Consider the following 16,563-nt stretch of genomic DNA (forward strand, 5'->3'; position numbering starts at 1 on the left):
TTGGTTTAGCAAGATTGGAGGGTTGAAGAAGAGATCTAGAAGAAGGAACAAGAGGGGAAGCAGTAGATCCAGCATCTACACTGCATTGGGCACCATTTTAAGGTAAAAAGTCGTTACCTTGATCTATAGATTCTTATATCTCTCATCTTTCTAGTTCATGTCCATTTTGGGGCAAGTGGAGTCTAATTTTAGATCTGGACGTATCATTGGGATATAGTTTCAGATCTGGACCTTTTTAGGTCCCCAAAGTCATAAAGTTGCTCCCTTGATGTAGTTTGACCCTTCCAATGAACACAAACCTTGTTGAGAGCATAGTATTGACCTTCTAGCATTATGAGGCCTTGCATGCACGTAAAGTTTGCAACTTTACGTGGCATTTGTGATAGAGAAGGCTGGATCTGAAGTTTGGGACTCCAGATTCCACTGTGAAGGACCGGAAACAAAATGGATTAAAGGAACTCGTCGAGTCGCCTAGTGACTCGGCGAGTCGGGTTTACGGCTAAGGGTTTGCGGCCGAGGGTGTACGGATAAGGGTTTACGGCCATGGGGTTTCTGTCCAGGGTTTTCGGTTGAGCGTTTGGAGGGGACGCGGCGAGTCACTCTTGTGACTCGGCGAGTCGGCGAGTTAGGCAAGGAACTCGGCGAGTGGCTGGTTATACTCGACGAGTTGAGGTCAACATGGACTGTTGACCTTGACTGTGGGCTTTGACTTTGATCAGGGTTGACTAGGGTTGACCCGAAGGGTATTTATGGTATTTCAAGGTCATGACAGGTTAATCGCATGATGATTGCAGGCAGTTGAGTTGGAGTAGTGCGTCGGGACTTACTGGGTCTTACTCTGTTAGTCTAACAAATGGAGTTTCGTCTGCGGGATTTCGTCAGTGTGAGGTGAGTCTCCTCACCATACCAATGGGTCTAAGGCACCAAGGCCGACCCATTTTATGATATGTGAGTGATTAGGTGTTTTGTTAGTATGACGTTTGCATAGAAGACCTCGGGGGAGGGGGCGTTCCCGAGGCAGTAGACTAAGACCATGTGGGGGTTCCCATGGCAATTAGTTATATGGTATGATATCTATTATGTGATATATGGTATGCTAGATATTCTGTGATATGCGCTGTGCTAGTTGACTCTGTGTTGCTTGTAGGGAAGACCTCGGGGGGTTCCCGAGGCAGTGGGATATAAAACCATGTGGGGGTTCCCATGGCGTTCCAGGCTAAGACCATGTGGGGATTCCCATGTCAGTTGGATATAAGACCATGTGGGGGTTCCCATGGCTTTCCTAGTTAAGACCATGCGGGGGTTCCCATGGCAGTGGGCTAAGACCACGTGGGGGTTCCAGTGGCACCCGATGTAAGACCATGGAGGGTTTCCATGGCTTCCCTATATGTTTATATGTATGGCTTGTGTAGTTGATATGATTTATGTGAGTATGTGAATAAGACCTTGGAGGGTTTCCATGGCATCTTCATATATGTATATGCATGCTTATGCAATTGGTATGGCTTATGTGGTAGAGATAGCTTTTATAGCTAATATGATATGTGTTATGTGGATTATTTGTGGGGTATGCTCTGGGAACTCACTAAGCTTTGTGCTTACAGTTTTGTTTATGGTTTCAGGTATCATGGTTCTGGAAAGGAAGGGCTCAGCTTGATCGCATTGCACGCACCCATGTTTTCCGCAACGAATGATTTTGGGATGAACTCTGAAAAATGTTTTAATTAACAATGTTTGGAATAAATGGTAACTATGTTTGGGTTATATAAAAATGAAATTTTTTACCCTTGATTTTTGCGACGTTACACATAGTTAACCAATCGAATAATCATCATAAAACAAAACATCAAATTAATGGTGTTCTAATGTTCATGACAAATAAAGTAGTAGAGTGAGAGTTAGAGCAGGAATCAACATATAAGTTTGCTGATGCACAAGAAAAGTAGATGAGAAACCTCCTCAAAACATAAAGTGAAATAAATGCATTGTCTCCCCTATGGTAAGACGGATGCATTTGCTTGTACAAAGTAAAATGTCAGTTGTTGATGAACTCCAATTTGTCCAAATATTCATCAACATTTTCTATGATCAGTAGCTAGATCTTATCGTTGAATGTCAAATGATTAGCTAGTGCAAATAACCAATTTTTCTACGATACGGATCCTTTCATTTTTCAGCTCCTAGAAGTATAATAACCATTGATTGTGTGATAGCTCCTCAAGTCAATACTAGAAAATAGGTCTTTAATGACATGCATTGCGTGTCATAAAAATGTACAGATGACATGCAAATGTGTGTCATTAAAGTCCGAGTCATAAATGAAGAAGGCGTGCATTTGTTTGTCATAAAGTTATGACACACATTTTCGACGTGCATTTACGACACACAATTTGCATGTCTTAATTTTTAGTATTTTAAAAAATCATATATTTTGATATATTTACTGATTTGCAAACTAAATGACAATTAATTTCTCATAATACAAAATAAAATACATATATAGAAAAATAATCTATTTCATACAATAACGTTATATGTCAAACAAGTTATCAAAAATATTTTAGACCACATATGTTAAATACTAAATACTGACAAACATTTTAAGGTTAACAAAATATCGATTTTCGATGCAAAATATCACCGGAAAGGCTGCAACCAAAGAGGACAATTCTTCACGAAATCCATCAAAATCAAAATCCGTGTACTTAACTTTGTCGTCCCTATAAGGAGGGAATAACATATAAAAGCGTGTGATATATAGAAAAAAATTGTAAAAAAGTTGACAGCATATATACCATCCATCAATTTGACAAATAGACATAGAATGATACTTTCATGTAATTCCTTTTTTATTAGAGCATTGTATTTTCAAATAAATGAAAGTAAATTGTTATTTCGTGCATATAATGTAACGTTCCATTTTCACAACCAAAAAATTCCATTTTTATTAAGGTAAAACTTCACAATTATAAATTCACTTTAAGAAAACTATTTATTACAAATTACATTTGTCGAAAATCAGAGTAATATAATAAACGCGGAATCCTCAATGTTGCTAATGAGTGTCTACAGTCGGACATTTGCCTTCCCACGATCACCGATAGAACCTGAAAACATAAACAACTGGGTAAGCACAAAGCTTAGTGAGTTTCCCCAAAATACCGCACACAGCAGAACATATACAAGCATGCATACTGAGTCCACAGTGATCGAACTAGATTACCCCGGGTATGTAGTCTGGCACCTCATGCCCAAACTCTCATCCCGAGCCTCTGTGCCTATGGCTTACAACCGGCCCGCACCTGGTCTCTTGGCCTACAACACATAGCAGGACCACCTCAACCTCAACCGCCATAATATGTCGACATATAAACAAACAATAGATCAAGTAGGCACAAAAATACATGCAACTACCAATCATACAACTCAATACCACCTACTAGACCCTTCACAACACATTGCTCAGCTATCGAAAACTCTCCATGGAATGCATAACCATAAGAAAATAGAGGTGAGATAGCCACCCGAACAGATGATCCTACTCTAGAGCTACAACCAAACAATGAATAGACAGGAAAGCCTAGATCAAGAGTTCTGTAACATCCAAAAAATCAAGGTAAAATTTTCATTTTTTTAAAACCAACCCACAAACCATTAATGTTTACAAAACTTAATTTCCAAAAGTCAAAATCACAAATCAGAGTATCCAAAAATAAAATCTCATAAAAATTGAAGGATGTGCATGATCAAGCCTTCGTCTGGTCTTGATCATCTGAAGTACCATAAACATAAAAATTAAACTGTAAGCAAAAGCTTAGTGAGTTCCCCCAAATTACCACACACAACCAAACAAATGAAAATAATGCATGTTGGGCCCACAGTCTCCCGACTGGATTACCCTGGCCCACAAACTCCCGAGGATTGGCACTCTCACCCACAATCTCCCGATTGGATTTCCACTGGCCTACAATCTCCCGATTGGATTGCCACTTGGTTTGTTGGCTGACAACACAAAGCAGTATAGCCTCAACACACCCACACTATGTCGACGTATGTAATAGATAAACATATAACTAGCAAATACATGTAATCATACAGATCTACCAATCTAACATATAATAATCATGGCGTAATCCTATATACCAGGATATGTAAGCTAGTGGGCCGGCATTGGTGCCTTCGACCCATGAGTACAGTGAGAAGAAACTCACCTCACAGCCCGAAATGTAGCTGAACAGATCACATCTCCAACTGCTGACTCTACCGATTACCTATCCAATAAACAGTGAACTAAATCAATCTACCACCCACAATACCCAAAATGACCTAAAGTCAAACTTGGTTAAAGTCAATGTTCAATGGTCAATGTCAAAGTGAACTCCAGCTGGTCGCCACGTCGTGGCCACAAATCGCCAAAACATACGACCTTAGCCCAGTCGCCATGTTGTGGCAGCCTAGGCTAAGTCGTGGGCACTAGGTTCCTAACAACTTAAGGTATTAAGTCGATTTCATTGATCCTAAGGGCTCCAAAGCCCAGATCTGGTCCATTCTAAGGTCCAAATGGATAAAGTTTCCAACTTTATCCCTTTAGACCCTCTAACAGATATAAATCTCATTTCTAAATCTAAATAGGGAAAAAACATAACTTGTCTTAACACATTAAGCACTTTTTTTAAGACTACTAAATCTCCATTTCCAGAAACGTTTCTAGCATCAAATAACAACATAAAAATCCTTACTTTCTAGACATGCATGTCCAATGCATGTCTTGGACTCTATTAGGTCAAAATGATGGGTTTTGGCCAAATCTCCCATTTATGATGCTAAAACTCAATATTACTCCATATCTAAACCATCAAGGGCCCAAAATGGCATGGTGATTCATAAAGTTGTAAACTTTATGAGATCTCACCACCCAATAATCAAGGACATGAAGATTTAGAGACAAAATTCAAGATCTAACCACCTATCATGATAAAAATTGAGTCTTGGACACTTACAAGGGTCCAGAAGATTATTACAATGAAGGATGACAGCTTGCTTGCAGATTCTAAGCTCACTTCTTCTTCTTCCTTTAATGGCTTCAAAAAGCACCAAAACAAGGTTCAAACAAGAAAGGAGAGGAATATGGTTTTCAAAATCTCAAAGAGGCTGATGGAGGCCAAGGGTGATCAAACCCTAGCCGCATCATTCCTTTAAATAGGGAGCAAAACCCGGAAATAGGGTTTTGTAATTTGCCAGCTGCCACACTGTGGCCATATACTGCCATGCCATGGTGGCCTTAATTGAGCTTGTGATTTTTCTTGAAGCGCCATGTCGTGGCGCCTTCCCCCATGTCGTGGCGACCTTAAATGCTTAAAGTATTGAATTACCTCATGATCCGGATGTTACGATTCTCCTCCACTTAAATCAGAGTTCGTCCGCGAAGTTCGATGCTGCCACTAGACATTGACCAATGGGACAACCTTGTGGCGCAAGGTCTTCACCTTCTTATCCGAAGTTGTCACCGGCCTCTCAACATAGTTTTGGCGATCATCAACGTGAATATCATATAAAGGGACCACTGTTAAATTATCAGCTACCCACTTCCATAGCTGAGAAACATGAAAGGTGTTGTGAATCTATCTGAGCTTCTCCGACAGATCCAACCGGTAGGCTACCATGCCTACCCTGGCTAATACCCGGAATGGCATAATATATCGGGGCCTTAACTTGCCCCTTTTCCTAAAGTGTATTACACCCTTCCAGGGTGATACCTTTAGTAGAACCATGTTACTGACCTAAAACTCCAACTTGGATCGATGTTTGTCAGCATAACTCTCTTCCGACTCTGAGTTATCTGCAACATCTGTCTAATTTGTTCAATAAGCTTTATCGTCTGAAGCACTGCCTCGGTCTTTCCCATGACCATGTGATCGACCTCTGTCCAACAGACTGGATACAACACTTCCTCCCATAAAGAAGCTCAAATGGTGGTGCACCGATAATAGAGTGATAGATGTTGTCGTAAGAAAACTCAGCCAGAGGAAGGTAGGAATCGTAACTCCCACCGAAATCGATAACACAGGCCCTCAACATATCCTCGAGCGTTTGGATGGTCTGTTTGCTCTGGCCGTCATTCTGCGGATGATAAGTCGTGCTAAAGTGCAACCTTGTACCTAGTTCCTCATGGAACCTCTACTAAAACCGAGAAGTAAACCAAACATATCGATCAGATACAATGGAAACTGGAACACCATGTCAAGCGACAATCTCGTACACATACACATCGGAAAATTTCTCAGCTGAAGAGTTCTCCCGAATAGCTAGAAAATGGGCACTCTTGGTATGATAGTGTACTATAACCCATATCGTATCAAATTCCTTAGCCGTCCGAGGTCACTTGGTGATGAAACCATGGTGATTTGTACCCATTTCCACATGGAAACCTCCAAAGGATGAAGCTTGTCGTGTGGCCTCTGGTGCTCGACCTTGACCATCTGATAGGTCAAACACCTCTCAACATACCATACTATCTCCCTCTTCATGCACGACCACTAGTAACTAAGTCTCACAATCCGATACATCTTGGTGGCTCCAGGGTGTATCGGAAATATGGACTTATGCACCTCTTCTAACACAGTCTTTCTGATCCCGCCAGAGTCTGGTACCCAATCCTGACCGCACCGTGTCAACAATATGAGGTTATCGGAAGAAAACCTATCAATCTCACCCCTGATTCACTCCTGCTTCCAATTCTCTTTCTTGACTCCCTTGGCATGAGCCTCCCTAATCAAATCCAAAAGTGGTGACTCGATCGAAATCCTCATACATAAGCTCCCAACAGAAGAACTAGTCGACCTGCAACTCAAGGCATCAAAGACCACATTCGCTTTCCACAGGTTGTACATAATCTTACAGTCATAATCCTTAACCACTTCAATCCATCTACATTGCCTCATATTCAGATTCGACAGATCCATGAGATACCTCAAACTCTTGTGATTCGTGTAGATGTTACAACGGATCCCATAAAGATAATGTCGCCAAATCTTGAGGGAAAACACCACTGCTCCCAACTCCGGGTGATGTGTTGGATACCGAACCTCATGCGGATTTAAGTTCTAGAAGCATACACAATAACCCTCCCTCGTTACATAAATATTGCCCCAACCGAGTGATAGAAGCATCACAATAAACGAAAAAGTCCTCCAAACATTTTAGGAGGGTCAACACCGGGGCCTCACATAATTTTTGTATCAGTGTCTTAAACGCAGCCTGCTGCTCAGGTCCCCAGTGGAAATCTACGCCCTTCCTCGTCAAACGAGTGAGAGGTACAACAACCTTGGAGAAATCCTGAATGAACCTTCGATAATACCTTTCTAAGCCCAAAAAACTCATAATTTCCAAAGGAGACTTTGGGACCTCCCACTGCATAACATCCTTAACCTTGGCCGGATCGACCAGAATCTCGTTCTGGTTAACGAGGTGTCCCAAGAATTGGACCTCCCGTAACAAAAACTTACACTTCGAGAACTTCGCATAAAGCCTCTCCCTCATCAAAACTCCCAGCAGCTCTCGAAGGTGCTCCTCATGCTGCACCCTAGTCTTGGAATAAACTAAGATATCATCGATGAAAACAATACAGATCGATTGAGCATTGTCCTTCAAACTCGATTCATCAAATCCATTAATTCTTTAAGCATATTGGTGAGCCCAAACGGCATCACCACGAACTCGTAATGACCATAAAGCGTTCGGAACGCGGTCCTTTCTGTGACCTCTCTCTAGCTCTCATATGATGATACCCTGACCTCAAATTGATCTTGGAGAACCAAGATGTGCCCTGCAGCTGAGCGAAGAGATCATTAATCAGTGGAAGTGGGTAATGGTTCTTCACCGTCAATACAACTCTCGATAATCAATACACATACAATGTAAACCATCCTTCTTCTTTACAAACAAAATCGACACTCCCTAAGGAGAACTGCTCGGCCAGATACATTGTTTGCCCATCAGCTCCAGAAGCTTAGAGGAAAACTCTTGCATCTCTAGCGGTGCTAGACGATATCGTGCCTTAGCAATCGAGGAAGCTCTAGGAATCAAATCAATCCTCAACTCAACCTGCCTCGCAGGAGGTACACCAGGTAATTCCTCCCAGAACATATCTGAAAATTATCTGACTATAGGTACATTCGGAACTGAAACCCCCTTCTCAACCTGAGTATCAACCACATACGCAAGATAACCCATACACTCATGTTGAAGATATTGTCGAGCCCTCGCAGCAGAACAAAAGGTTGACCCAATCCTGGTACCCTCTCCATAAATAATTAGTTTTCCCCCACTTCGGGTTCGAACTACCACCCGCTGACCCTCACAGTCAATCATCGCACCAAACCTACTCAACTAGTCCACCGCCACTATCAGACACACATCCCCCATAGGAATAGGGATCAAATCGATCGGGTAATACATGCTAATAATCTCTAAAGTACATTCCTGAAAAACACTCAATGCAAAAACCCCGTGTTCGTTACCGATTGCAACCCAAAGTGGACACTCTAACTCTCTAAGAGTCATACAAAAACTCCTACTGAAGGATTGATACACAAAGGACCGACTCGCACCCGAGTCAAAAAGCACAAGAGCAGGCAAGGAATTCACTAAGAAGGTACCCAACAAAAATACAATCATAAGCATACAAATAAATATCTCGAAGGAATAATAAATGGACACATACCAGTAATGACGTCTGGCACCGCCCTGGCCTCCTCTACTGTGAGCTGGAAAGCACGACCTCTAGCCCTCGGGGGATCCGCCTTGCTCTGGCGTCCATCCGTGATCCGAAGGGTAGAAGTAGTTGGGTGCCATCTTGAAGCTCGGAGTGGGTATTGTAATGTTGGGTAGACACAAACTGTCAAATATTAGTCTTGATGTAACTTCCAAAAAATTGAAGGGGAAAATTTCATTTTTAGTTTAACCAGAAACACCAATTTCCCTTTTCCAATCATTCAAAAGTATATCAGAATAAACACGGTTATCAGAGTACAATCCCAAAATCAATAAGTTGCAGAAACATGGGTGGATGCGCTGCGATCAAGTCGGGCCCTTCCTTTTCGAAACTGGAAGTACCTAAAACCATAACCATAAAACCGTAAGCACAAAGCTTAGTGAGTTCCCAAAAATACCACATACCATACATATCATTCGGCCTAACCCGCACATTGGGCCCAACCCACCATAATAGGCCTAGCCTAGCATATAAATTCAAGAGTCACAAAGACAACTAACACCCTACATAATATACAATGGGCCTAACACTTCCTGATTCATGAGCCTATCACAACATACAAATGGGCCTAGCCCAACATACCAAGCAAGAGTCACAAAGACAACTAGGATAACATATCCTAGTGGGTCGCATTTGTGCCTTCAACCCATAGGTACAGTGAGGAGACTCACCCAAATCACAAAGTTGACCTCAACTAACTGCTCTCCTACCAAAAGACAGGTGCTCGACTCCTCCTATCAATCCACACAAGGTAAACCCTAAGTCTACCTTCTAAAAACTGGAATTTTTGACCAAAAGTCAAACCAAGCCACAAGTCAACGGTCAAGATCAAATTCAACAACCCATAATGTCAGTTATCCACCCTCACATCGTGACCAGTCCTTGGTCACGTGGTGAGATCTCACTTGGTTCGATTCCACCTCATCCCAACTCACTCTGGCCAACTCAGTAAAAAAAGTCAATGGAGCTGACCTCACGTCGTGAGCAGTCTCCTCTCACGTCGTAAGCTCCAAGGAACTCACCAGAAATGCAGTCAACAAATCCTCATGTTGTGAGACCCCTATGTCTCACGTCGTGAGAACAGTCTAAAGTAAACTGTCCAACTTTTAAGTCCTTAATCCATTAAGCCTTGCACTCCAACTTTCTAGAAGGTCTTATAACTTTTTAATACACTAGAAAGTCCATGATTTTAAGAAATATATGTCTAATACATGTCTAGATCTCATTTATGCCAAAAGTTGAAGAAAAGACATCCAACTTTCATGTAAGGTTACAAAAGTCAACCATTCTCTAGATCTGAACTCCATAACACTCTTAAGACCCTTATAACTCATAAAGTTGCCAACTTTATGGTTTCCATCCATCAAACTTGTTCAACCAAGGAGAAAAGTAGAACAAAACTTAGATCTAGCCTCATATAACAATAAAGATGGAAACTTTAATATTTATAATGATCTAGAAACAATGTAAGGTGATGATGATGATGATTCCTTGCAAGCCTCCACAAAAGATCACCTTATTCTTCTTCTTTTCTTATTCTTCCAAACCAAGAAAGGCTCCAAATGACCAAAGATCAAGCAAGGATGAATACTAGGGTTTTTCTGAGATGAAAGAGGGCTTAGGATTGATAAGAAACCCTAAAATCGGGTTAGAGATGCTTAAATACGAAGGAAATCCTAAAAGATCATGGGCTTGGGCTGCAGCAGTACTCACGTCGTGAGACGAGTCCCACATAACAGTTCATCTCAACCCATCTCATGTCATGAGCCTCTTATGCCTGACGTCGTGAGGCTCCTTTTATACAAAATCTAACCTTTTGACTCCTTGAAACCCTTATTCGATTCATCCAGGAAAACGGGTGTTACACTTGAGCATGGTCATGTATCATGTCATTTGATCCTGCTTCGAAGCAGCAAAATCGGGACAGAATAGAGCCCTCTCAATAAACATCTTGGTGATCTCCGTTACTGACTCTGTCGTCTGTCTCAAATCCAGGTACTCCTGATCCAATCTCTCCCTCTCCACCATGGGCACATACCTCGTGCGAAACTTCTCCGAGAACTGCTCCCAGGTAATAGTAGTCCTCTGCTCAGGAGTATAGGAACCGGTCACCATGTTGCACCAGTCCTTCGCGCTCACTCGAAGGAGGTTCAAAGCGCACCTAACCTTCCAGCCCTCTGGATAGGAGCAGGTGAAGAAACAACCCTCCACATCCAAAATCCATCTCATAGCCACAATCGTGTCCTTGACACCGTAAAACTCCGGGGGCTTCGTGTTGCTAAAGTCCTAGTACTAGAATGAACCTCCTCCTCGTCCTCCCGCAACATTGACGTCTGCAGTGGTTATAGCAGTAACAGTCTCAGTGAGGGCCGCATAGCGCTCATCAAATAACTCAATCATCACGGTTTTGATAGACCCAAACATCTCCGGAATCGCACCTCGAAAAGCATTTTCCACCTCAGTGGTAATCATCTCTTGTATCTGATCATTAGTCCACCCGACATATCCTGGCCACCAGCTCCTGATCCTGAACCCCTCATGAACACCATACTGAAAATGAACCTGAAAAAATATATCAGAAATACCACAATTCATGCTAATACAACCATCACAATGAGACAAAACCCTTAGGGTTTGTGACTTCCTTGTGACGCGTATGGGTCATGTTCTTTCAGTAGTACATAGGGATGTCAGTAGGAGAAAACAGGGCAGGGATTGCATCCCCCGCCCCCACCCCTGAAATTCCTCTATTGCCCCGTCCTTGCCCCCGCCCCTGAAATGTATAGCCTCCCAACCTCGCCCCCGAATCACAGGATTACCCCCGTCTCCACCCCGTTTCCCAACCCCATTCGGGCTATCTTTTTTTTGGGCTAAAGAAACCATCACCAAGAGACAAAACCCTTGCGGTTTGTGAATTCCTTGTTACGCGTACGGGTCATGTGCTTTCAGTAGTACGTAGGGATGTCAGTGGGCGCAAACAGGACAGGGATTGCATCCCCCGCCCCCACCACCAATACTCCTCCAGTCCCCCGTCCCCGCCCCCGAATCCCAGGATTCCCCCCCCCCCTCCCCCATTTCCCCGCCCCCATTTGGGCTAAAGAAACTATTTTTGGGGCTAAAAGAAGTTTTTTTAAGGCTAAAAGAAGCTATTTTTTTGGTAAAAAATAGTTATTTATATCATAATTTAAAAGTTAAAAAAATTAGTATAACATCTTAAAAACATTATACTAACAACTTAAAAACATATTATTTTGTTGAATTTTGGAAGATCAAAATCATTGTTATTATTTATTATATTTATATAATTAATATATTAATGTAAATAATATATTAACGGGGCCCCCATTGGGGGTTCGGGACGAAACTGCCCATCCCCGCCCCCACCTCCGAAATTAAAATTGGGGTAAACCTTGCCCCCACCCCCGCCCCTGTCCCTAATTTTTTTAACCAAATATCCCCCCATACGGGATCGGGGTCCCACGGGTATGGGGTCCCATAGGACCTTTTGACATCCCTAGTAGTACGAGCCGATACTACCTTCCGTACCTACCCGTATTTGTCTCAGTGATTCATCAAAAACTACCTGAAACAAACCCCCAACTAGGATACGCTTACATCCTATACATACTCTCCTGAGAGTGGCTAACCATCCCCCAACTGGCCTGCTACACCCACACTCACTCATGAAACTTCCACCAACCCAGCGGCCGCTCACGCATGCTAATTATACATAACACCGAATTCCATAGATAGTCGAATACTTGGTGCTACCTTAAGCCCACAACCAAGCACGGTACAGAAAATAAAGCTAAATGAAACATTCTCAGGCCATGGAATCTTAGTTATGTACAACTATGATGTACACACTAAGGAATTGCAGTAATGATGTCAATTTCATCTAACATACAAGAAGTTCTCCTAGGCTATCAGGCATCATACATCAGACAATTCCATCATGCAATTCTTGAAGATCCCTAGCTTACCACTAGCATGCAGTTCTATCATAAACATCATAAACAAATAACAGTGTGGGTAACTTGTGGTATACTTTATTGCTCCGGCTGATCGTACACATCTCACCCTTCCTTGATTACTTTTGAAAATCATGTTAAAAACCATTTTGAAAACTTTTACAGATCCTTAGTTTAAGTCTGGATTCACACAAATGCTCATTAAATTCTCTCAAATCAGGTCTCAGATACAAACTTGTAACATCCCAAAAATCAAGGTCAAACTTCCATTTTTTTCAAAACCAACCCACAAACCATAAATGTTTACAAAACTTAGTTTCCAAAAGTCAAAATCACAAAACATAGTATCCCAAAATCAAATCTCATAAAAACTGAAGGATGTGCACGATCAAGCCTTCTCCTTGACCCGATCATCTGAAGTACTTAAAACATAAAACTTAAACTTGAAGCAAAAGCTTAGTGAGTTCCCCCAAAATACCACACAAAATCGAAGAAATGAACGTAATGCATGTTGTGCCCACAGTCTGCCGACTGGATTACTGTAACGTCCCAAAAATATGATCCAAAAATTCGTTTTTGATTTAATAAAACAGTATTCTAAAATATATTCCATACAACTCAAAAGAAAATAAGTGTATCAAACATCACGTCAAATCAGAGTAATATCTCTAAAGCGGAAACCATTTGGTGTGTGCGATGCAGTCATCCCGAGCTCTTCCTCTTAGAAACGGAAGTACCTGAAACGTAAACTGAAAATCGTAAGCACAAACCTTAGTGAGTTCCCCAAACTACCACATACCATACATAATATCATATAATGGGCCCCACCCGACATCAGACCCTGTCCGACATCGGGCCCCGCTCGGTAACAGATCGGGCCCCACCCAGCATGCATATAACATATAACACATATCAAGGAAACACATACACATACAACAATCACAACATATATATATATATATATATATATATATATATATATATATATATATATATATATAACATACAAAATGGTCATCGGGCCCCGCCCGGTGAACATACAAGTACATAACACATGCAATAGTCACGCATACAACTAGCATTGGATGCTTTATGGTGGAAGTTAAGGGAACAAAATCTAGAGCATCTCTAGGGTTTTCTTGGGCTCTAAGGGTGCCTTGGATGCTTTAGGGAGGAAGTTAAGGGATTAGTGTTATCTTGGAGATACATGCCTTATCCAATACCTTCCTAACATCTATCTAAACCCTCCTTAAGGTTAAATTTCGGCTATGACTCCTCTAAGAGCCTAAGGGACGAAATTTCTCTTCTATTACTCTCTCTCTATCTCTCTCTCTCTCTATAGTTTCCTTGGTTACTTGAGTTTGTTTGTGAACCATTAGAGGCGCGACACTTGTGGCGCTTCCTACCAAAGGTCTTTGAAGCAAGGATTCAAGATTGTTTACAATAATAATCTTAAAGGTATGAATCATAACCCTTCTTACGTTATTTTCAATTATTATCCATAGATCTAGGGTATATACTTTGTTGTTCATTATTGTATGTTTAATTAGAGAACACGTAGATCTTCAATTAGGGTTGCATGCACACATAGGATTGTATGTTTTGCTCAAAACCCATCAGTAGTATCAGAGCCTAGGTTTAGTTTTCTATTGAATTTATACTAATATTAACTTGAACATGGATGAGAAAACAGAATTGTCATTCTGTTCATCGAACTCTTCGAGCTGTTCTTTGAACTCGATGTGTTGGACTACAACACGGTGTGTTGGTCCTCCAACTCGGCGTGTTTGCGTGTCAGATCCTGATTTCGGATTTTCTTGCCTAACTTGATTTATTTGGTTAATATTTGGTAATTATCTTTTATTAAATCTGCCATAATCTGTTTTTTGGTAATATTAGATAATTAAATAAGACCTAAATGTTAGGAGATAATTATGAATTGGATAATGTTGTTATAATTATCCTTATGGATATAACTAATAATTTAATTAATTGTTTAATTAAAGGATAATTAATATATCCATAATTTGTTACTAAATAATTATTTAGATTATTGGACTTAATAATTAATGTTAATTTTAGGGTTGTTTGAGATTTAAACTAAAAGGTTTAATTTTTGAAATTTAAAATGTAAACCCTAAATCACATTCTTATGGATTTTGTTGATAATTTAATTAAATGATTTATTAAAGGATAATTAATAAATCCATATATGGTTTAAATTTAATTTAATTAAAAGTTTAATTTATTAAAAGATTAAACCCTTGGAATTTCAAAATGTTTAAAATTGACCTTATACTTTATATATAATTAAGAGTTTAATATATATTATATGTATAAGAAAAGTCAGTCGAACCGCTAGTACGCCTCATTCACGAAGCCATACTATAAGGGGAGTTTAAGGAAGCAGCATGTAAAATGACCGCCATTGGGTATCCATTCTTACTCACCGCTCTCTTTTATGGTGGAGGGTCATTAGCCGAACAGGTTCGATAGGACAATTAATCCTCATTAAAAGTATAATGATAAAGTAACTAAACCATTTTCTAAAATCCCACTCTTAGTTACTTTAGGAAAAATGTGAATTTGATGTCAACCCATGAAATTGCACATTACACCATATTTGTCGTTAGTGGAGCGTGTGTGGTTAACCGGCACACTAATATGTGACTAATATTATTGGCAATGGGTGTCTCGTAAATTATCATTGAATTAATGGAGCATGTGTAGTTAACCGGCACGTTAATTTTAGATGATATATGACATCGAGAGTACCAAGCTAATTTGCATGGTTATTCACATCTCGTTTGTGATCCTCGCCATGCCAGTCACAAAGTGAGAGCATAATCGATATTAAACATGTCATTGAATAGTTCAATGAATCTCAAAAGATCTATGAGTTTCATAAGATTGAAATTGGTAAATTCTTTACCTACCTAAAATAGATTCGAATTTGATTACGACATCCCTCTTCAGAATTTGAATCGAAAATATGGATCCTAGCCTTAATTTAAATTTTTGGGTTAATAATTAAGGATTAAAATCAACTAACTTGAATTCTCTATTCTCCCTCTATAGATGTCAAGTTTAGACAACAATGGTCTTCCTCGTTCTTTTGAAAATGTTTTTCCTTCTCTATCTGAAGATGATCTTCCACATGTTGATCAAGGTGAAAGAATGTCCCCTTCTTTAAGAAATGGTGGATCTGGAAATCATGTTTCTCTAACTCTTCCTTCATCTCCTCCAATGACTCTCCCTAAGTCATGTCTTCTTCAAGTTGAAAAGTACGAAACTACTCAAGCCCTATTGGCATGGAAAGTTTGTATGTGCGCATGTGCTGAAGAATGAAATCGCACATTGATAGATTGGGGATGTTGGGTGTCGTTTTCCCAAGGGAGCTGGCCATTGAATCGGTTCTAGTTTCTCTTCCTGAATCATATGGTCAGTTCATTAAAGACTATTATATGAGGGACCACAACGTGACCCTAATTGATCTAACATATATGTTGATTGGTGTTGAAGAAAAAATGCTTAAGAGCACAAGTCAAGTAGAAAATGTTTGAAGGATCTGTCTCCAAAATTTACATGGACCTTGACAATGGCAATATTGGTAGTCTAAAAAAGGTTTCTCTTCCCAATAGAAATGGATCGGCCAAGGTCAAACCGTTTGACCATATGGTAAAGAGAAATTTAATTCTGATATAGTCCCATGTGCTATTCGTGAAAGGTCCATATGTTTCTATTGCCAATTGAAGAGGCATTGGTTATGAAGCTGCCCTGACTACCTGAAAGATCTCATATATGGTAAAGTCGAGTCGT

The sequence above is a fragment of the Lactuca virosa genome, chromosome 1 (genome assembly GCF_052849685.1).
Source record: "Lactuca virosa cultivar CGN04683 chromosome 1, Lactuca_virosa_CGN04683_v6, whole genome shotgun sequence".
NCBI classification, from domain to species: Eukaryota; Viridiplantae; Streptophyta; class Magnoliopsida; order Asterales; family Asteraceae; genus Lactuca; species Lactuca virosa.